The sequence below is a fragment of the Brassica napus genome, chromosome C7 (assembly GCF_020379485.1).
Source record: "Brassica napus cultivar Da-Ae chromosome C7, Da-Ae, whole genome shotgun sequence".
Classification (NCBI taxonomy): Eukaryota; Viridiplantae; Streptophyta; class Magnoliopsida; order Brassicales; family Brassicaceae; genus Brassica; species Brassica napus.
The window spans coordinates 17,700,375-17,724,078 of NC_063450.1; the positions used below are offsets into that span (position 1 = coordinate 17,700,375).

General features: G+C 40.3%; 1 long non-coding RNA gene and 1 pseudogene across 2 annotated transcripts; one reads left to right on the forward strand and one right to left on the reverse strand.

Annotated features, from left to right (window-relative positions):
- LOC125590458 overlaps positions 1 to 23,704 on the reverse strand; it is a 124,120-nt pseudogene that overhangs the window by 52,182 nt on the left and 48,234 nt on the right.
- Positions 12,019 to 13,749, forward strand: LOC106402586. Of its 2 annotated transcripts, none has more exons than XR_001280741.3 (4): positions 12,019 to 12,399; positions 12,476 to 12,516; positions 12,600 to 12,897; positions 13,334 to 13,749. It is a non-coding gene; the product is annotated as an uncharacterized LOC106402586 (long non-coding RNA). The 2 variants fall into 2 exon arrangements; XR_001280742.3 differs by having other exon boundaries at positions 12,033 to 12,399; positions 12,600 to 12,976.

Below are 23,704 nucleotides of genomic sequence, written 5' to 3' on the forward strand. Positions count from 1 at the left end.
CTCTGAAGAACATCCACAATCTGTGGGTAAAATAGGCTTCCTCGAATGGTTTTTCTAAAGGAATCCTGAAAACTCTTTTTCGGAAACTTTCCTTTTCCTTTTCATTAGCCCCACTCTTCAGATGTTTCTTCACTTTTTCCTTTCTTTTCCTTAGGGTTCTTCCCGTAGGAACCCTATCAACTTCTAACGGATCTTCTCCATCATCTTAAGCTATCCTAACAAAAGATTTGGGTTTGGGTCTTAGTGCATTAAGACGTGCAACATCTATCTTTGGCATGTACACTCGGTACGTAAGAGGTGCTCGTTGATCGATGGACGCTGGAGGTTGTCGATCGATGTCGGCATCCGTTTGTCAATCGATGTCGGCATCTGTTTGTCAATCGATGGGAGTATCATCCTGGCGATCGATTCTTACGATGAGTAAACAGGGCTGGGCAGATGTTGGTGTTTTGATGCGAACTCCTCGTGAGTCAGAATCCTCATGGCATTGCAAGATGCGATTGACTCCGTAGGTGTCATCGATCGATGCTCTGGAGATCCTGTCGATCGATTTGAATTGACATCCGTCGATCGATGTTCAAAGTCTGGCGTCGATCGACACCAGTGCGATCTGCCGAAACTCATCATACTTTCTACTTCAAAATCTCCTTCTTGCAGCTTCTGTTCCTTCACCATCTTCCAGAAATCATCCCCAATGATGGCATTCACGTGGTGCTTCATCACATCATCTACTACCCCTCTTGTCAAGGCTTCATGCTTCTTAACACCTTCTCATGTCTGAACAACCTGCATCTCCAGCTTCTTCACATGAGTACTCAAAGTTTCAAACTTTGTGTTCAGGTTGGTATAGACAGAATCAATCTTCCCATTGAAGTCCACTGTCATGCGCTGTTGTCCCTCAAGAACCCTATCAAGCATCTCTTCAATCTTGCTCTCTTAAGTTGGCGGCAGTGGCGTCTGGTAGTAGGAATTTCCATAACTTCTGTTGTTGTTGTAGTTGTTGTTGTAGGGTTTCTGGTGTTGTGAACTCTGGTTGAAATTACCCTTATTTTCATAGGAGTTTCTGTTTCCACCCTGGTTTCCAGAACCTGGAATCCAGTTCCACCAATGAAGTTCACCTCTTCTTCTTCCTCTGCTCTACCATCTGTGTGTACAGCCTCTGCATCTTCAACCAAATAGACCTGCTTCCTGAGAAGCTTGTGAACACTGTCTAGCTTTGCCTTCACTTCATCCATCTGATCATTCCCAAGGATGGTGGCAGACCTCTTCCTCTCAAAGTCAGTGTTCTTGGTGCTGCTGCTAGATGCTAAGTTCTCAATGACTTTCACAGGCTCCTCTGGATTTCTGGTGTTGAAGTTCCCATTGCTGGAAGCATCAAGAGCCATTTGGTACTGCACCGCGATGCCTCTGTAGAAAGTACTGAGCAGTTGTACTTCATTGAATCCATGGTGTGGACAGTCTCTCTGATAAGACTTGAATCTGATCCGAGAGCTTCTGAATGATTCTGCAGGCTCCTGAATGAATGTAGCAATCTTGCTCCTCAAGTCTTCAGCAAGTGCTTCATCAAAGAAATTGCATAAGAATGCATTTTTTATGTCGCTCCAAGATGTGAGAGATCCTGGTGCTAACTGATAGACCATGGATTTGACCTACTTTTACCCATGGTTTATATGTGTTTTTACTAATAATTATTATATTATAGAGTATACTTACTATATTTATAAGATCATGAGTGATTTGGAGATATGTGACGATTTTGGAGCATTTTGGAGATATTTAGAGCAAGCACCCGAGATGACCACCGAGCTCGACAATCGGTCGATATTGAAGAGAAGTAATCGATCGATGTTAACATTGTGATGTCGATCGATAGCGAAGCCGGCAGAAAGCCCGTTTTGTCACAAACGACATGAAGCCCAAGTCTTCACCAATTTACAAGATTACCCCTGACGAGTTTTAACCTAACTATATAAGCTTTGCCACCATGTTAGAGGCAAATTGTGCTTTATTATTTTACTAGTTTTACAGCAAAGGTTTTCTAGGATTTTGATAGATTGGAGAGAAGATCCAAAGTTATGTTTGTGATTGGAACTCCATTGATATCTATTTACTATTCTAATGCAATTTTTATACCTAATTGATGTCATGAATTGCTTAGGCATGTCTGAGTAGTTCTTCTGTTAGATTTTAGGGTTTAAATAGGTTAGGAGGGATTAGCCCCAACTAAAGATTGCTGAGTTGTGATAATCATCTTTATGATTGTTATTTAATGCTCGTATCTAGATTAGCTACCTAGAACCTGCCCTTGGATTCAATTGATAAAAGCAAGAGCTTTAATCTTATCCTGAAAACATTCTAATAGAGCTTTGTTTCTTGCTATGAGCAAGGCGAGAGCTGATCTAGTGAGCTTAGTAAGCTATTATTCAACCCACGCATAAAGCTTAACTAGAGCACGTCGATCGATATCACACTTGAATAATCAATCGACAGGGCAAAAGGTGCATCGATCGATATCCCTATAGGATTATCTATCGACACTTTCTATTGATCAAAATACGACTGTTGAGATCAATAGATCTAGTTAATAGACGAGACCAAACATTGCGAACGCTGATGGACTTTTTGATCAAGTAGTTAAGCTTTACATTATCATGCAAGCAACTCATTAGGCATCTGTAGGATTATAATCCCAACTTTCCTGAATAAAATCCCTAAGTCTAGTTATTTCTTTAATAAGCACCAAAACCTCAACCAATGAATTCAGCAAATACTTTGCTTGATTTCTAAATTCCTATTTACATTTAAAACCGTTAAAACATCCGACTTGACAAATCATATTAGATTTCATAGGTTTCCTAGCTCCATGTGAATTTTATCCCTGAGTACTACAACTCAACCTCTTATTTGAGAGAGTATAAATCACTCATTAGGGTAATTTGAGTGGTATCAAATTTGGCGCCGTTGCCGGGGAGCTTTGATCCCCTGTTTAATTTAATATTTGTTGAGTTTTGACATAAAAATTTTTCTTGGATTTTCAGGTACATGCCCAGCAGTACCAGAAGCAACATGGAAACCCAACTACTATTCTCACCAGATCCTGCAAGTTTGGAGCGTACAATTCGCAAAGAAGCACGCTCCTCATCGATCGACAACAACACCAGTTCGTCGCTCGATTTCGCTCAACCACCGTCGACCCAGACACAAGTCCCGTCGACCGATACTCGCTCACCACCATCGACCGAAGACACTCATCTTCCATCGACCGACATCCTCCATCCGATATCGATTGATAATCCTGACACGACATCGATTGATACTGAACCGCGAGACATGGTTGCTACTCTGATACTTGTACGAGACAAAAATGGGGACCTGGATGACCAGGAAGGTCATCTGCGTAATGCAGCAGGTAAGAGGATAGACGCTCAGGGGGCTGCAATCCTTGAGTCTGATGAAGCTGCACAACCTAAGACGTTGGCGGACTACAACCGTCCAGATCAGTTCTACACCAACAGATCAGCCATTCGTCCTCCCACTATTTAGAGGGATTATGAGCTGAAGGCGCAATACTACACCCTCGTGGGACAGATACCCTACCATGAATTATCTCACGAGCATCCTGTGGACCATCTAGAGAGGTTCGAGGATCTGATTTCTGCTATTAAAGTCAAGGGAGTCCCTGAAGATTACCTTTTATGCAAACTCTTCAAGTTCTCACTTTCTGGAGAAGCTTTGCACTGGTTTAAGCAGCTACCACCAGGATCTCTCACATCCTGGAGCGATATCAAGAATGCATTCCTATGCAATTACTTTGATGAAGCACGCGCTGAAGACTTGAGGAGCAAGATTGCTACATTCACTCAGAAGCCTGCAGAATCATTCAAAGGCTCTTGGATCAGATTCAAGTCTTATGAGAGAGACTGTCCACACCATGGATTCAATGAAGTACATCTGCTCAGTACTTTCTACAGAGGCATCATGGTGCAGTACCAGATGGCTCTTAATGCTTCCAGCAATGGGAACTTCAACACCAGGAATCCAGGAGAGGCAGTAAAGGTCATTGAAAACCTAGCATCTAGCAACAGCACCAAGAACACTGATTTTGAGAGGAGGAAGTCTGCCACCATTCTTGGGAATGATCAGATGGATGAGGTAAAGGCAAAGCTGGACAGTGTTCACAAGCTTCTCAGAAAGTAAGTCTGCTTGGTCGAAGATGCAGAAGCTGTAGAGATAGAGGGTAGAGAAGAAGAAGAAGAAGTGAACTTCATTTGTGGAACAGGTTTCCAAGGGTCTGGAAACCAGTGTGGAAACAGAAATTCCTATGGAAATAGGGGAAATTTCAACCAGAGTTCGCAGTACCAGAAACCCTACAACAACAATAGGAATTTTTGAAGTTTCTACTACCAGAAGCCACCGCCGCCTACTCAGGAGAGCAAGATTGAGGAGATGCTTGAGAGGGTTCTTGAGACACAGCAGCGCATGATAGTGGACTTCAATGGAAAGATTGACTCCATCTACACCAACCTGTACACAAAGTTTGACAATTTGAGCACTCATGTGAAGAAGTTGGAGACACAAGTTGTTCAGACAGGAGAAGCTCTTAAGAGGCAGAAAGCCTTAACAAGAGGGGTAGGAGATGATGTGATGAAACACCACGTGAATGCCATCATTGAGGATGATTTCTGGCAAGTGGTGAAGAAGGAGAAGCTGCAGGAAGGAGATTTCGAAGTAGACAGCCTGATGAGCTTCGGCGGATCGCACTGGTGTCGATCAACGTCCGACCATGCAAATTGATCGACAAACCCCAGTCCGAATCGATCGACAGGATCTCCAGAGAATCGATCGATGACACTAACGGAGTCATCCGCATCTTGCAATGCCGTGAGGATTCTGACTCACGAGGAGTTCGCAGCAAAACACCCACATCCGCCCAGCCCTGACAATGTATGAATCGCTCGACAAGCTGACACCTCCATCGATCGACATGGAGAACCAACTTTCGATCGACAAATGGATGTCGACATCGATCGACAACCTCCAGCTCCCACCGATCGATGAGCACCTATTACGTACCGAATGCAGATGCCGAAGATAGATGTGGCACGTCTGAATGCACTCAGGCCCAAACCTAAACCTTCAGAAAACCCACAAAAGACCGTCAGTACACCTTCAGATGATGGAGAGGATTCGATGGAAATCGATAGAGTTCCTATGGGAAAAAACCCTATGGAAAAGAAAAGGAAAAGTGGAGAAGCATCTGAGGAAGGGGGGCCAATGATAAGGAAAAGGAAAGTTTTCAGAAGAGAATTTTCAGGATTCCTATAGATAAGACATTCTAGGATGCTTATTACACTCACAAATTGTGGATGTTCTTCAGAGAGACAAGGGAGAAAGAAGAAGACATCAGAAGAATGTTCTGTGAAGCTAGAGAAAAGATGAGGAAGAGGATTACACTGAAGAAGAAGAGCGATCATGGGCAGTTTGCAATACCATGCACAATGAAGGGTATTGAATTCCAATATGCTTTGTGCGACACAGGAGCAATCAGTCAGCATCCTACCTAGGGTTATGGCAGACCATCTGGTTCTGCAGGTGGAGCTTTCCAACGAGCTGTTCACTTTTGTGGACTGCTCTCAGAAGAATTCAGGAGGGATTGTGAAAGACCTAGAGGAGCAGATAGGTAATGCCCTAGTTCCAGTTGATTTCCATGTCCTAGACATCAAGTTAAACTGGAACTCTTCTCTATTGCTTGTGAGAGCCTTCTTGTCAACAGTAGGAGCAGTGTGCAACTTGCAAACCAACCAGTTGTGTCTAACATTCATAGATCCTGATACCCAGTATGACCCCATTCCAGTCAAGAAGTCACAGACGCTCTCCAGATGAATCAATGATCCAGGAATCATTGCAGCTTACCACTGTGGAGTGGAATACGAGACAGATTACTCGGCATCGATCGAAACTCACACAACAACGTCGATCGAAACTCACACAGCAACATCGATCGACAATAGCCATCATATATCGACCGACAGACGACATAAAGAATCGATCGACAGTAGTCCAGACGATAGGGATAACGACTACTACAACCCAATTATGGTAGTAAATGATGCACCAGCAGAAATCCCCAATGATCTGTATGATGAAAAGCAACTCAACATGCAGAAACACAATGAAATCTGTCACGGAGATGCTACTTGGGGAAGAACACGAACAAGCCATTCGATCGACAGAGTAATCCGCCCATCGATCGACACTCATCACCAACAATCGATCGACATCAGCAATGCAACATCAATCGACAACCGTCCAATACCAAAAGCCACTGTAAGAGTAAAAGATAAACTTGATGACGAGTATCTAATTCCAGACGAATTTGGTATTTTCAGGGACCCAGATGGCTATGCAAGAGCAATAAACGGCCGCACCCTACACGTATCTTGAGAAGACATCACAGATATACTTCAGACAGCCAATGGCGCAGACAATCTGTTCATGCATCACCGCAGCAATCCAGAACAGAAGGTTACAAAGGATTTTTATGACACAGCTGGTGGCATAGACAACATCTTTACACATAAATCTCGCCATCCTAGTCGACCATCGATCGACGTTACCGTCCCAGTATCGGTCGACAGACATCACGAGTTCGACAGAAGAGCTTTTGATCTCTATGGTAACTGAAAGTTCTCCTGGGAAGAAATGACGAGTATGGAATCTAAAGAGATGATCAGGGATGTGCAAGAGGCATGGATGGTCACATAATCGGTATATCTAAGGTGAACATCAGAAAACTTTTGGCAAGAGCTTCGGAAGATGAGCCAAGCTAGATATGTCTTCCTGAGCATGCTACTTTTTTCACACAGACCAAGCTGGTACCAGAGATCTACACCAAGGATGAGATCAATGAGATGTTCTATGGAGTCTGTGGAGAACAAGAGAACAACAAAGAAGCCTTTCAGATGAAGCTTGATGGTGTCTACCATCCACTAAACGATACCATCGGTTGGTTAACCACTTGCATGGAGGAGATGAGGCAAGACATAGCCAGAATTCAGAAAGCAACCGAAGCTTCTCGCTAGACATCGATCGACAGACGTCATCATGCATCGATCGATTGTCGCTCACCAACATCGATCGACCCACGCTTACCGGCATTGATCGACATCATTCCTCCACACACACATCCGATGCAGCCACCACGGAACTTTCACACTAGAGAAGAGATAGATCAGTTGGTAGAAGAGATCTGCAGAGTTCTGGAAACTACAGACGAGAGGCTTGATAGGAGATGTGATGACGTCTACTTCCCAATGGATCTTAGCATTAGTGCTTTAACCTCCAAGATTGAAGAGATGAAAAGGGAATTAGTGGAGATTCAGAGTTACATTGCCCGTCGACCAGAAGCATCCGCATCGATCGACAGATGCAACAACAAATCAACTGACATTCATCAACGGACATCAGTCGATGAAGCTACAAACCGAGGCCGACTAGTACCAAAGGTGAAATCAGACATGTCTGACACACATCACCATGGAGAGGAGATCTCAGCTGACACGTAGGCCACACTTAGAAGACTTCAGTTTAACATTGAGAATCTTGAAGAGAAATTGCAGAGAATGGAAAACACAACTGCAACAATGAAGGAAAAATGACGCAGAGGAGATGAAGCAACTGGTACATGGTTCAACAAGCGCAAGGAAGAGATGGACACTTGTTTTCCAACAAGTTCCAGTTTTCAACATTACTAGCCCAATCACCTCCAAAGTCAAGCTATACGACTATAACAAAGCGCTGAGTGGGAGGCAACCTAGTATTAGGTAATATTTATCTAGTTTTTATTGATATACTATTTAAGTTGGTTTTTCATTATTGCAGGTTAAAAAAAGATCTAAGTAGACGATTGCTGTGCGTATCGACCGACGAGACACTGTCGACATCGATCGACATTGACGAACCTGCCTCGACCGACATCAACAACCCTACATCGGTCGACATCCATTCCGGTCTGGTATATCGTTCTAACTTGTTAAATTGAGTCCATATGATTTATTTCTCACCATAACTCCTATTGAATTTACACTGGGAACAGTATAGTTTAAGTCTGGGGGGAGGTCTAGTGATAGTTATCTATTTATGAGTCTTATTAAAAAAAATGTTTTTCAAAAAGTTTTATTGAGTCAAGAAGGGGATAATGAACTTATAGATTTTGCTTGTTATCTAACCACTCTTTAGCACCATTCTAGATTTACTGATTGCAAATAGTACTAAAGATACTAAAGTGGATCAACCTATCAACTATTCACACTTGCTGAGATTGTCTGAAGGAACCAAAGCTGACCTCCAACACTAAACTTGACACAACTGCTTGTCTTGGGGCTTGGTATACATGGGATCGGATTCTTCAAACAAGTCTGGAAGGTAAAGCCTTGTGTAGATAGATTAATCACCCTTTCTCTCTCCATTTTCGAAATTATAGATAGATATAAAAAAAATAGTTTCTATAATATTAGATCTATTAGAGATTTATTAGGTGGAATCCGAACATGACTAGGTGGCTACAACCATTAAGGCTTGCTTCATAAGGATTCCAACAGAAAAAGAATTCGAACGAGACTTGGTGGCGGCAATTTTCAAGGCTCGATTCATATGAATTCTTGGATATAGGTCAAAAAGAAGTGAACAGGACTTAGTGGCAACCACCATTAAGTCTTGATTCATGGAAGCCTGTCCAATCTAAGTCAATAATCTTGCAAATAAAAGCAGATTTTGACTAAGAGAAAAAATTAGTACAGAGAGAGGATAGGAATAATATTTACCTGCAGGTCCAGCTACTTGTTTGAAAATTCTTGCATCCTGTGATCGATACCCCCAAGGTAAAGCCTGCACTTTTATTTATGCTAAGAATGAGGTTGGTAGAGGGGAATGTCAAATAAGATTTGCTAAGTTGTTGGCTAGATGAAATTGGTTGCTAAGCTAGGATATGGTATGATGTGCTTTTGTGATTATGACTATTTAGATGTGGATGCAATATTGTAGAGGTTAAAGATTCTAAGTTTTAAATCATGCGAGTCCCTGCTGTTTTCAAACCTCTCTAAGAGAGACTACCTGTCTGTTTTGCTTGAGGACAAGAAAAAGGGTAAGTCTGGGGGAGTTAATAGACCATGGATTTGACCTACTTTTACCCATGGTTTTATAGGTGTTTTTACTAATAATGATTATATTATAGAGTCTATTTACTATATTTATAAGATCATGAGTGATTTGGAAAGAAGTGATGATTTTGGAGCATTTTGGAGATATTTAGAGCAAGCACCCGAGATGACCATCGAGCTCGACAATCGGTCTATATTGAAGAGAAGTAATCGGTCGATTTTAACATTGTGATGTCGATCTATAGCGAAGCGCGCAGAAAGTCCGTTTTTTCACAGCTGACTTGAAACCCAAGTCTTCACCAATTTACAAGATTACCCCTGACGAGTGTTAACCTAACTATATAAGCTTTGCCACCATGTTAGAGGCAAAGTGTGCTTTATTATTTTACTAGTTTTACAGCAAAGGTTTTCTAGGATTTTGACAGATTGGAGAGAAGATCCAAAGTTATATTTGTGATTGAAACTCCATTGATATCTATTTACTATTCTAATGCAGTTTTTATACCTAATTGCTGTCATGAATTGCTTAGCCATGTCTGATTAGTTCTTCTGTTAGATTTTAGGGTTTAAATAAGTTAGGAGGGATTAGCCCCAACTATAGATTGCTGAGTTGTGATAATCATCTTTAGGATTGTGATTTAATTCCCGTATCTAGACTAGCTACCTAGAACCTGCCCTTGGATTCGATTGATAAAAGCGAGAGCTTTAATCTCATCCTGAAAACATTCTAATAGAGCTATGTTTCTTGCTATGAGCAAGGCGAGAGCTGATCTAGTGAGCTTAGTAAGCTATTATTCAACCCGCGCATAAAGCTTGACTAGAGCGCGTCGATCGATATCATACTTGAATAATCGATCGACGGGGCGAAAGGTGCATCGATCGATATGCATTGATCGATATCCCTATAGGATTATCGATCGACACTTTCTATTGATCAAAATACGATAGTTGAGATTAATAGATCTAGTTAATAGACGAGTCCAAACATTGTGAACGCTGATGGACTTGTTGATCAAGTAGTTGAGCTTTACATTATTACGCAAGCAACTCATTAGGCATCTGTAAGATTGTAATCCCAACTTTCCTGAATAAAAACCCTAAGTCTAGCTATTTCCTTAATAAGCACCAAAACCTCAACCAATCAATTGAGCAAATACTTTGCTTGATTTCTAAATTGCTATTTACATTTAAAACCGTTAAAACATCCAACTTGACAAATCATATTAGATTTCTTAGGTTCCCTAGCTCCATGTGAATTCGATCCCTAAGTACTACAACTCGACCTCTTATTTGAGAGAGTATAAATCACTACTTAGAGTGATTTGAGTGGTATCACTAACTGCTTAAGCCAATGCAAAGCATCTCTAGGAAGTGAGTACTTGAAGAGCTTGCATAGGAGGTAGTCTTCAGAGACTCCCTCAACTTTAATAGGAGATATCAGATCCTCGAACCTCTCCAGATGGTATCTGGTCCATAGGATGCTCGTGAGATAACCCATAGTAGGGTGTCTGTCCCACGAGTGTGTAGTACTGCGGATTCAACTCGAAATCCCTCTGAATAATTGGAGGACAAATGGCTGATCTGTTGGCGTAGAAATGATATGTACGGTTGTAGTCCGCCAACGTTTTGGGTCGAGCAGCCTCTACAGGTAGAGTAGTGCCTTTAGCATTAGTAGCAAACTCAAAGATTGCAGCCCCCTGAGCATATATCCTCTGACCTGCTGCATTACGCAGATGACCTTCCTGGTCATGCAGGTCTCCTCTCTCATCACGTACAAGAATCAATGTCGCAACCATGTCTTCCGGCTCAGTATCGATCAATGTTTGGACTGAAGAATCGATCGATGTTGGTCGACGGAAGACGAGTGTCTTCGGTCGATGGTGGTGAGCGAGTATCGGTCGACGAGACTAGTGCCTGGGTCAACGGTGATTGACGGAAATCGAGCGGCGAACAAGTGTTGCTGTCGATCGATGAGGAACGTGCTTCTTTGCGGATTGAACGCTCCAAACTTGCAGGATCTGGTGAGAACATCAGTTGAGTTTCCTTGTTGCTTCTGATACTGCTGGGCATGTACCTGAAAAACCAAGAAAACATTTTATGTCAGAAACTTAACAAAATTAGATCGAATAGGTGATCAAATCTCCCCGGCAACGGCGCCAAATTTGATACCACTCAAATTACCATAAGGAGTGAATTTAGTCTCTCAAATAAAAGGTTCAATTGTAGAACTTAGGGATCGAATCCACAAGGAGCTAGGAAACCTAATAAATCTAATTGGATTTGTTAAGTAAGGTGGTTTTATGATTTAAATGTAAAGTTGCAATTGTTTGAGCAACTAATTGCTCGATTGATTGGTTGAAGTTTTGGTGCTTAAAAGGAAATATCTAGACTTATGGTTTTTATTCAAGAAATTCGGAATTATAATCCTATAGATGCCTAACAAGTTGCATGAATGATATTGTAGAGCTCAACACTTATAAACGAACCACTAGGCTCTCGCTTTCTAGGTTCATCTATTGACCAGTGTTGATCGATGATACACTAAAATTGGATCTTTTTACTATCAAGTTAACAGTGTAGTTGTAATATGTTTATACTACAAAAAATATGGGTATTGGCAGCAGTTCGCGGTAGCACGAATTCACTAACTGTTACTAAAAGTGTAAAAAATCAGAGCACAACTCTATCGTAGCATTAAAATCGTGCTACGGAAGATTTTCATTAAGCAAAAACCGAAAAATCACTATTCTGTATAGCTAGAATGTCATTTTGGAGGCGAAAACACTTGGCAAATTTTCATTCTGGCACCGAAATATTTCATTTTGATAAAAATAATAATTTTTTTTGCCTAAGTCAGGGTATTCTTTCAAAAAAAAAAAAAATAATAATTCATTTTCTTTGTCTTCTTCTTCGTTGTTTACTTCAATCTCTCTGTTCATCCTCCATCTTCTACTTCAGTTTGGTTTTTTCTTTTCATCTTATTCATCCCAATCGAAGAAACCACATAAGGATGGGATCTCGTCTTTCCCAAACTCCTCCATTTTGCACTCTGTATATCAATCATCATCGTCTCCACCAAACCCTAAACCACGATCTCTCCTTGAACGACGATTACGTCTCATAATCATCTCCGCAAGACCTCGCAAACCCCTCAATTTCACTCCTTCGTGCGTCTCCTCAGATCCCAACGCCTCTGATTCGATAAAGAGAGACGAATGCACCAGTAGCCATGGCTGAACAGGTTCTGTTTCTTCTTTCTCTGTCTCTTTGTTTATATACTTCTTACAAATATTCTCATCCTCTTCTCTCTCTTGCAGGCTGAGACAGCTTTTCTTAAGCAACCCAAGGTCGTCTTAAGGTAAGAAGAAGAAAAAAGAATGAAGCTTTATCATTTTGCTTTACGAATTGGTCCTTCTGATGACGATTATGTGTGTGTTTCAGCTAGAAGATATCTGGGAAAGGAAAGAAACATGTTAGAGGTGGAAACCGTTTCTGGAAGAACATTGGTTTGGGTTTCCAGACTCCCCGTGACGCCATTGAAGGTTTGATGTAGATTTACCTCTGTTCGTTTCTCTCCGCTCTTCTATATTTCATTCATGTGCATGCACAATTGTGTTTGTGTGACTAGGTCGTCAATGAGGTATTTCAGAATAGGCGTAAAATTCTCTACTTTCAGTTTTGATGAGTAAGACTGAGACTCCAGGAACTGATGTTCAAAGAAGAGGTCACAGTTAAGCTTGTGAGTGATTCGATAGATAAAGACTCCAACTTTTCTTTTTTGTTCAACTGCATTGCTTCCTGCAACTTTTGCGTCCAGTGTAAGAACCTTCGCTGATGTTGCAATGTTGTTCCCTTCTTTCTTAGTTTTCAATTCTGCTAGGTAGTTAAAAGTCTCTGCCTTTGCTCTGTTCTTGGCTAAAGTTTGTCTTTTTGCCTTGTTCTTGGCTAAAGTTATACTTTTTTCCCTGTTTTTGTTACCATCTCTATGCTCTATGTTACAATTTTAAGTCTGACTTTGGCAATCACAGGAAGAAAAAAGAAGTTTAGTTTGATCAAGATGAAGCCTCTCATTCTTAGCTAAAGTTAACTTAATGATCATTCTTCTGTTCCAAACTAGGTTCCGCTAGTTGTTATTGTTTTTGTCTCAGTTTTTAACCAAGCATGTGTTCTTATAGACAGATGAGCTTAAAGCAGTTGGAGTTGATGAAGTGGTTCTGGCCATCAATTACCAACCAGAAGTGATGCTTAACTTTTTGAAAGACTTTGAAGCAAAGCTTGAAATCAAAATCACTTGCTCACAAGAGACTGAGCGTATGGGTACGATTGAGTCCAGCTTGGGAAATATTAAGGAAGTTATTAGTCTTTATATATGTTGGTATATTTGTTAACTTATGAATTATTTTGGCCGTATGTATATTTCGCGGATGGTAGTTAGTGAATGTAGTGGTTGCCTTGGAGATGCAGGGGAAGTCCGATTGCCATTGATATTATTATGGCATTTGTAGTTTTTATATGTTGGAGCACTTCTGGTTTCTAATGAGTAATGAGCAAGATTATGTTTAAAATGGTCAATGAAAATTTATTTTAGTTATTTACTTACTGATAATAATTAACCATAAAATCCAAAGATAACACAAAAGTAATATCGTAAAAAAGAAAATCCAACACTAATAATAAATCTAACAAAAATAATAATTTTTTTACTTCATGTTCTAAACCCTAAACATTCCCTAAACCCTGAATTTATCTTTTAACTCCAACCTCTATTTTTAAACATTAAAATCATTGTTTACATAAAATATGATATTTTAAAATGTATAGTCTATGAAAATAATTAAGTTTTAAGAGTTGTGATTAAAGTTTTAGGTTTCAACCCTAGCCCCTACGCTAAACCTTAAAACTTCAATATTTTGATAGTATAACTTAAATCTTAAATTTAAACTAAAATTAAATCTTTTTCAATGTACGGTCTCAAATTTAAATTAAATCTTAAATCTACACCCTAAATCTAATAACCTAAACCCTAAACCACACACCTCAAAACACTATATTCCAAACCATACACTCATTAATCATCTTGTTAATTTTATATCATTAGTTTTATTTAGCTTAAATTTGTTTATTTAAATTTCAAATCTAATCATTTTGTTAATCTTATATCATTAAATGAAACCTAAATTTCAAACACTAATCTTAAATCTACAACCTAAATTTAATACCCTAAACTCCAAACTTAAACCTTACATACAGAGTCATAAATCTAAAATTTTCAAATTTATAATATAAATTTTACACTTAAACTCCATTATATTCTAAAACTCAAAATATAAAATTAATTATAAATCTTAACCCTTAACCCTAAATCACTTACCTCATATTAACATATATCATAAAACATCAAATTTTAAATTTTAAATAGATTATAATTCCTATAAGATAAATATATCACTCCAAATTATACATAATATTTCAAATTATAAATTTGCAAAATAAAGTCAAATCACCAAGTAATAAATAACAAAATACAAAATAAAATAAATATTCTCATTTAAATTTTATTATTTAAATATTTTAATCAATCACAAATCCAAAAATTCAAATACTAAATTTATATTTATATTTATAATTTTAAATTATGATATCAAATTATTTAAAGTTTAAATAAGTTTTATAACAACTATAAATTAATAGAGAGATAATTGGTATTGGTTTTTGGGAAAATTGCCAAATATGACTCACAACTTGATTTCAAACACAAAAGTAAATCCAAACTTGAATCAAATGCAAAAGTAACTTAAAAGGCTATTGAAATTACAACCAACCCCTTGTGAACAAACAAAAAACCGAAATTTTTTTACGTTTCTAACCCCGTAAGTCGTCTGGACTAGTTCTACTTAGAAATAATTTAAAATTTTTGTAAAAAATATTTTGATAAGTGAAAAATTGAAATCATGTAATTAACATATGTTTTAAGAGATATAAATTAAGATATAACAAAAGTTAATTGTTTTCAACATAGATGAGTGAAAGTAGTGAGTCATGATATTCTTTGGTTTAGGTTTTGCCAACATATGTTGTAGTATTGTATGTGTTCTTAGAGTTAGATTTTGGAATGCATAAATGTTTTTTTGAAAACTTTTAAATTTACCTAAGTGTGTTTATTCCTGTGTATAGTAAACACTATTTAAGTATAACTACGGGTTTATAACGTGGTTAGTTAGTTAATTTAGTCAATTTAGTTTAGGGGTTAAATTTAGGGTCTGGGACGACTTACTAGTAAGTCGTCTGATGTACAGTATTCAACAGACGACTTACTAGTAAGTCGTCCAAACCGGACCAAACCTTTAATTTTACAATGTACTTTTAAATATAACCGGATTATTTACCGGCCATATATAAGGTGTTTTTTTTTCACTGTTTATCGAAAATCAGAAAACCCTAAAGCCGTTTCTCTCAAAGGCGATTTCCGTTGATTCTCTCTAATCCATCGTTCTCATCGTTCTCACCGCCGGTTATCTCTCCGCCGTTATCACCGTCGTTCTCACCACCGTTCTCACAGCTGCTTCCTCTATTTAAGATCCGAGAGGAAACCCTAGCGCGCATTATCTCAGAGGCGTCTCGTTGAACTCCGCCGCCGGTAAGTTATATCTCTTACTGTCGAGTCATTGATTGAAGAACAGATGAACATAAAACTGGAAGTCTTGGAAGACTTATATTTAAGTCGTCTGGAAAGTCATCCAGTTGGAAGACTTTCCAGACGACTTAAATATAAGTCTTTCAGCTGGAAAACTTGCCAGACGACTTAATTATAAGTCTTTGATTGTTTGAGATGGTTGTCTTTGATTGTTTTGCAGGCAAAAAAATGGAGATGCCAGAACTCCCCCGTAGGATATATACATTAGGGGAAGAGCCCCCCCCGCAGTGCATAGCATTTCGTATCATACTTGTTGGACGTTGCATGCTGCTTTAAAGAAAGCTCTTCATGATGACGAATATGAAGAGCTGAAGGAGTCGAAGTTGGGAGTTTTCATCAAGTTCCAAGAACTGGGATTTGATTGGGCTTCAAGGCTGGTTCACTACATGCTCGGTTTCCAGCTGGACATAAAGAAGAAGTATGAGCTGTGGAGTCTCGTTGGTCCAGAACCTACAAGGTTTTCACTGTTAGAGTTTGAAAACCTCACTGGTCTAAACTGCGAGTACATCGAGGACCTTGAGAGACCTCACTCTGTTGTTACAAAGGAGTTGACTTCTTTTTGGGAGATGCTGGGCCATCTACTCAGGAGATAATAGCAGCACTTGAGAGATGCGAAGGGTGGTCTCGGTATGATCGCAAGCGGCTCGCGTACCTTGTCATCTTCACTGGATACATTGAAGGGAGAAAGTATTCAACCCCTACACGGGTTAGTCTGGCAAGGCTAGTGATGGAGCTAGAACGGTTTGAGAATTATCCATGGGGGAGAGTTGCGTTTAAGGTGCTGATGGACTCTGTGAAGGGCAGAGATATTTCGGGTTGTTACACTATTAATGGGTTTGCGCAAGCTCTCCAGGTCTGGGTGTACACAGCTCTTCCAGAATTGGGTGCTACTTTTGGTAATCCTCTCCCAAACAATCCGTCTCCACCGATACTGGCTTACAAGGGTCGCAAAGGACGCAGACAGTTTAAAGAGGCTATCCTCAGTCAGGTATTTACTTCAATTTGGACGACTTCGCAGAAGACTTATAATTAAGCCGTCTGATAAGTCTTCCAATTAGACGACTTAGTAGAAGACTTATAATTAAGTCGTCTGGAAAGTCTTCCAGCTGGATGACTTAGTAGAAGCCTTATAATTAAGTCGTCTGGGAAGACTATCCAGACTACTTAATTATAAGTCTTCTACTAAGTCTTCCAGCTGGAAGACTTTCCAGACGACTTAATTATAAGTCGTCTACTAAGTCGTCTGGTTAAGTCGTCTACTAAGTCGTCCAGCTGGAAGACTTTCCAGACGACTTAATTATAAGTCGTCTGTGAAGTCTTTTCTTTCCATCTTTTTTAATCCGTCAAATATCTAAGTTCGTATCTTCTATTTACTGCAGACTAGGGTGATCAACTTTGTTCAGAAGGACACGGGTGAAATGTTTCCAGAATGGGAGTTTGATGTTGAGGACACGCTCGCGGAGAACATAATTAAACTCATGTTTGTGAAGAAACCGTGGAAGTGGACCATGGATTGCTGGGAAGTCACCGGTACTTGGGTCAATACAAAGCCGGCGGTTGTGAGTCCAGCGAAGAAAAAGGTAGTGAAGGAAGACAGTCCAAGACCTCAGAACAAAGCTCGTAAAGAGGCACCTGCAGAAGCTAGTGAAGAGGCAGCTGCAGAGGCTAGTGAAGAGGCAGCTGCAGAGGCTAGTGAAGAGGTGACTACGACTGTTGGTGGGTTGACCAAAGAGGATATTAAAACCTTGTTCAAGGACATAGCTGATGCCATGAGGGAAGGGTTTGAGACGTGCCTTAAGGAGATCAAGTATCTGTCGGAAAGGGTGGAAGCTATGGAAAAGAAGGTTGGTATCACCACAAAACGGAAAAGGACATCACCTCAAACACTACCTCTCCACCTAAACCGACGCTCGAACCCGGGGTTAGTAACGAATCCTCTCCCAACAAGAGATTGACTAGACAAAGTCTTAAGAATAAGAACTGAAAAGTTGCATTTGCTTTGTTTCTTGTATGTCAGAACATGTGTGCTTTGTTTATAGTGTATGGATTTTATATATGTATTTTGTTTCATGTTTGAAGACACTCATTGGTTATTATTGTTTGAAATGGATCTTTGGTTATTATTGTATAAACACATCTTGTATATTGCAGAGTGAAAGTGTTAATGGGACGAACGCGGGAAGGAAGAGCTTGGCGGAGGATAAAGGTCCAGATGTGCCCGCAGCTGTGCCCGCAGATGCTAGTTCCTCGAAAGATAAAGCTCCAGAACCGAGCCTTGTTCTATTGGAAAAAAATCAACCCACTGTTTCGGATTTACAGAAGAGGGATGCTAGATATCAGGAAAAGAGGGATGCTGCTTTGGCACTTTGCCGTGCAAAGATTGATCGAACAAGGAAACTTGCTGCTTCACAGCAATCTCCTTATACGACAAACAGCACGGCCAGAGTGATCATTTCAAACAGAAAGCTTTATCCAGGCTATAATCCTTTTGCACCAATTGACAAGAAGAAGTTGAAGGAGCTCGCTGATTGGTTGAAAACTTGTCCGTAAGTGTTTGCTTTTCTCATAATAGCTTGTTTTTCCCATAATAGCTTGCTTTAGTCTACCAAAACTGATTGCTTTTCAACATTTTGTGTTTACAATCATTATAGAACAGCTCTCGATAAAAAACCACGTAAAAGTAGAACTTGGTGGTATCAAATCCTTCGAACCTCCTTAGAGTGGCTGGAGGACTATGTAAGTCTTCTGCTATGACTTAGATGACTTACTGATAAGTCGCCTACGTAGAAGACTTACCAGTAAGTCGTCTGATATCTTCTGACTTGTACTCTATTTTATATGCAGCATATTGATGCTTGGATTAATGTGCTGAGGAGGAGGTACGACGCTAACCCACAACATTTCAGGAGCGAGAGAATGTGCTTCCTTGATCATCTCTTTGCTCAGCAATGGAGATTCTACTTCAAAGATTTTAAGGACTCGGAGCCCGATCAGAACGGTTTAGGAAGAAGACTCCCTGGTGGGGCGTTGAATTATTATGCAGGCACTATACCATCATTTTGCCAATCAAACAAGGTTTGGGGGACGGATATTGATGATATGTATACGCCAGTGAACTTCGCCGACACTCATTGGATTGCTATGTGGATATCGATCCCTAAGAGGCACATAGTCGTCTTTGACAGCATTTGTTCCAGTATCTCCCCAGAAGAACTCGATGTGGTAATGGAGCCTTTTCTCTACATGGTTCCTTATCTGCTTGTTGAGTGCGCTTCCTCAGACGAACAACGTGCCCAATACAGCCTGGAGCCATTCACATATGAGAGACCGACCAATATACCTCCGGCCCGAGCTGGTGATTGTGGCGTGTACACTCTAAAGTACATTGAATGTCATGCTCTTGGGATAGAGTTTATTAAAAAAGAATTTGCTAAGGCCAACGGGAAGAGTATGAGGGATAAGATGGCAGTGGATATATTTCAAGAGCTTCCTGACGCGCATGAGTTCGAAAACAAGGACATGGATGACAACCTGGATGCGTATGACGGGTGATTAACATGCCACGTTAGATTATTTTGTATGATAGATTAGGCTGATGTGTGTATTTGAACTTGATACCTATTTTGTATTTGAGCTTGATCCCTATTTTGTAACTATATGCTGTGAAGTCTTCTGAGCAATGACCTTTTGTAACTATATTTCGGATAATATAAAGGGCAAGACCATCTCAAATTTGTTTGGTAGTGCAATTTGACAAAGAAGTTGACACAGATAAGTTCATAACACAAATGTTTAGTACATAGACTGAACATTGGACGACTTAATTGAAGGTCTTCTGGACGACTTAATTGAAGGTCTTCTGGAAGACTAAACACTGAACGACTAACTTGAAGGTCTTCTGGAAGAAAAAACCTTGGACGACTAACTGGACGACCTTCTGGACGACTAACTTGAAGGTCTTCTGGAAGAAAAAACTCTGGACGACTAACTGGACGACCTTCTGGACGACTTAATTGAATGTCTTCTAGAAGACTAATCACTGGACGACTAACTTGAAGGTCTTCTGGAAGAAAAAACCCTGGACGACTAACTGGACGACCTTCTGGACGACTTAATTGAAGGTCTTCTGGAAGACTAATCACTGGATGACTTACATTGTGGTTTCGTATAGCTAGTTTCCTTGCATTTTGAGCATATATAAACCCTGTGTTGCTTCCGGGGTTTGCGTCCTCTCATCCTGGATAGCTCCAACCAAGATTGCCATCTTGATTTCTTCTGTCTTCCCAGACCACGCTTTACATCCGGAGGAAAGCATGTGCGTTCCTCAACTTGTTGTCCAACACAAGGATATATATTCTCTGAGTATCCTGCAAACAGAAAATCCATTGAGTACACTGGACATACAAGTGTGGAGATATGCAAACCAGCAGATGTTCCAGCAGCTATAGCATGAGAGCAAGGTATTTTTTTCCACTGCATAGACACCACAATCACACTTTCCATGTTCCAAATCAACCACACAGTCCATTTTCCCACCTTTCACAAAGAATCGCCATCCATCAATTGGTTGTACCGTCATCGTATCCGCTATCTCCGATCGAACAGCAAGCAAGTACTCAACACCTCGACTATGTTGAGTAGGGAGACTCAAAGCATCTTCTCTCCTTTTCCAAAACCACTTTCCTAGCTTCTCCCTTATGAACTCCAACAGGAACTGAACCAGAAATCCTTTAGCTCGCTTCAGAGCGGAATTAATAGATTCAGCGATGTTGCTTGTCTTTAGGTTGTACCTGTCCCCCTGACAATAAACCCTTGACCATAGGCTGACGTCGGCATTCTCCAAATACGTTGCAAGGTCCGGGTTTGTACTCCGTATCTCAGCCATGTACCAGTCAAAATCTGAAACGTATGAGCATAAGCAGGGCCTTTCATCAAGTACAAGAGATGTTTCCCTTTATACTTTTTGACAATGTTATCTTGAAGGTGATAATAACATATTCCTCGGGTTGCCCAAGGAAACACCTTATCACACGCACTTTTAATGGCCGCGTGCCGGTCAGAGACTATCACCAGAGGCTGCTCATAAGATACACAACTAGCCAATTTTGTGAAAAACCATTCCCAAGAAGGTTCATCTTCAGCATCTACGATCCCAAAAGCCAATGGAAATATATGAAAATTCCCATCTTGTGCGGCTGCAACTAACATAACACTGTGGGAATCGAAATTCGCACTGTCGATTTCCGTTTAAATAAGGAAAGTAGGAGAACCCTAATTTCCCAAAGGTCCCGGATATATGCTAATACCACACGCCAAGCAATTAGAACACGAAACGAGAACAGTAATAAAATAAGAAATCGAAAAAGAGAGCAAGATAGTTCTTATTCCGAATCTGCGTTTGAGCGTTTACAACAAGGTAAGTGCCTGGGCTACGAGAGCTGTCGGCGAGATTCCTAGTTCTAAAACCCTAAGACGGTAAAAACCTAATTGAGTCGCAGCTCGAAAAACAAAAACGGAAAATTGCCTAAAATCGCTCTAAGTGCTAAGTTTGTTGTGTCAAAAAATCCTCCTCCATGCCTCTCGCCTAGGACCCCTTATATACTGGCTCCAAGGTCGGTTTACGCTTTTCCTCTTCTGCCCTTAAGCCGCCATAGCATAAAAATGGAGGTATTCCATTTTGTCCGATCTTCGTAATTATCTTCAAAATTTCGTATTTATCCGCGGAAACTTGACATTTATCTTCCCTTGCGAACCAAACGTAAACCGACATGCGGTTTATAGGCTGTTGGTTAAGAAAATCGTAAGTTGGGCCTCGAGTCATGTCTTAGGTCCCTTTGGGCCGTCTTTCGACTCGAAGCGTTTATTTCGGCTTCTTTCGATAAAGAATCAACTTCCGTAGTTTTTACGGTAAAGTTTGATTGATAACTTAGAAATGGCGGGGAATGTGAGATGGGTTCGCTACGGTATTCGGGAGATAGCATCGAAGGGTAGACGAGAATGATGTCGTATCGACGTTTCGGAAGAGCTCGGCCGCTACGTAGCGACCGATCTTTGGTACATAGCGACCGAGCGGAGCACGTGTTTGGTCGCTGCGTAACGATCCTTCTCGAGCTCTTGTCCGATGATTCGCGTTTCTTCCACAAAGGTTTTTGTAAAGAAGAATCTATTTCGAAAAAGTATTTGTCGAAGAAGTTTTCTACGTTTTTCTTCTTCGGGGATTTGGACGTTAACTTCGTCGTAACCATTTTTGACCCCAACAAACACCTCCATACTTCCCATTTAGGTGAATCCCATCCACCACAATGACCCTTCTCTGATACTTAAAACCTTTGATAGAATCTCCAAAAGAGAGAAATATATACTTAAATCTATTGATAGAATCAAGTTCTATAGCCGTGATAGAATCGAGATTTGCTAAGGAGATTTGCTCGAGATATGATGGCAGACGCGAATACCCATCTTCTGCTGATCCTCTCACCAATGTTTGTGCATATAAAAGTGCTCTGTATGAAGTGGTGTAATCAAGCGTCATGCCAAACATGTTCTTCATTGCATCAGTAATATGCTGTGGATTTAACCCATCAATGATTCCAACACGATCAATGAAAAGCCTACCAACATACTTCAGAGTACAGTGTCTCTGTTGAGCAAGTCGGTCTCCCACTGAGCATGTATGTTTTCCCACATACTTTGTTACCCAAAACGTGTTTGTCCCATGTTTCACACTTGCTCTGACCTTCCATTGACAACCACTAACCGGACATGTTGTCACAAGGAGAGTTTTCGTTGACTTGTATATTCTGAAGGAGAACCTAAACTTCACTGCTGTCAACCGCAGCTCTGAAAGTAGTGCATCCTTGCTAACAAAACTCTGGTTGACATAGATACTGTTACCATTCAATCTTCCTCCTTCAATCTTTTTGACATCTTCAAAATACATATCATCATCTTCCTCATCCTCATCTTCAACCTTTCCATAAACACTGTAATCCTCACCATTCTCGTCTGCTCCAGCAACAATAGAGATACCAGCATCCTCTTCCCCATCGTCCTCCTCCCCATCATGATTTTCATCTTCAACCAAATCATCATCATCATCTTCAAAACATTCATCAGCTTCATCAGCTTCATCATCTTCTTCCCTGAACTCTGAAACCGTTTCCACCTTGCTACGACTTGATACACAAAGCCGTACTCCATGCGTTTTGGTTATCTCGAGCAAGTTTCGAACTTGTCTATCACTTGTAACATGAATAGGAGGGGTGTCTGGAGCCTGCATCATTTCTGCTGGTAATGAGTAGGTTATCTCCACAGATTATGTGCTCATGTCCAGGTTATAATCTTCTTGAGCCATTGCAAGAAGTTCAGCATGTGTCGAACCTTCCCCCAAGAAAATGATTCTCGCACCTTTGAAATTATCAACCACAAAATCCCAACGGCAATCTTTCAACAACCATTCTCCATACACTGCATGTAACTGACGCATCATCTACAAAAATTCAAAATAAAACACATAAGTAAACATAGAGAAAATGAAAGTTTACTAAACATTGATGCAGACGACATACCAGTAAGTCGTCAGACTTACCAGTAAGTCGTCCAAACAGGTCGTTTTTGCAATTGAATTTTAAATAGGACGACTTATAAGTAAGTCGTCCAGCTTTGTTTGTTAAAAAAAAAAACCTAGACGACTTACCAGTAAGCCGTCTAGGATAAACAAGTTAGTTTTGCATTTGACCCAATTGTGTCAGATTTGACTTTTTCTGGACGACTTATCAGTAAGCCGTCTCCGGGAAAACAAAAATTTCAATATTTTATTAAAGCTAGACGACTTATTTGTAAGTCTTCTCAG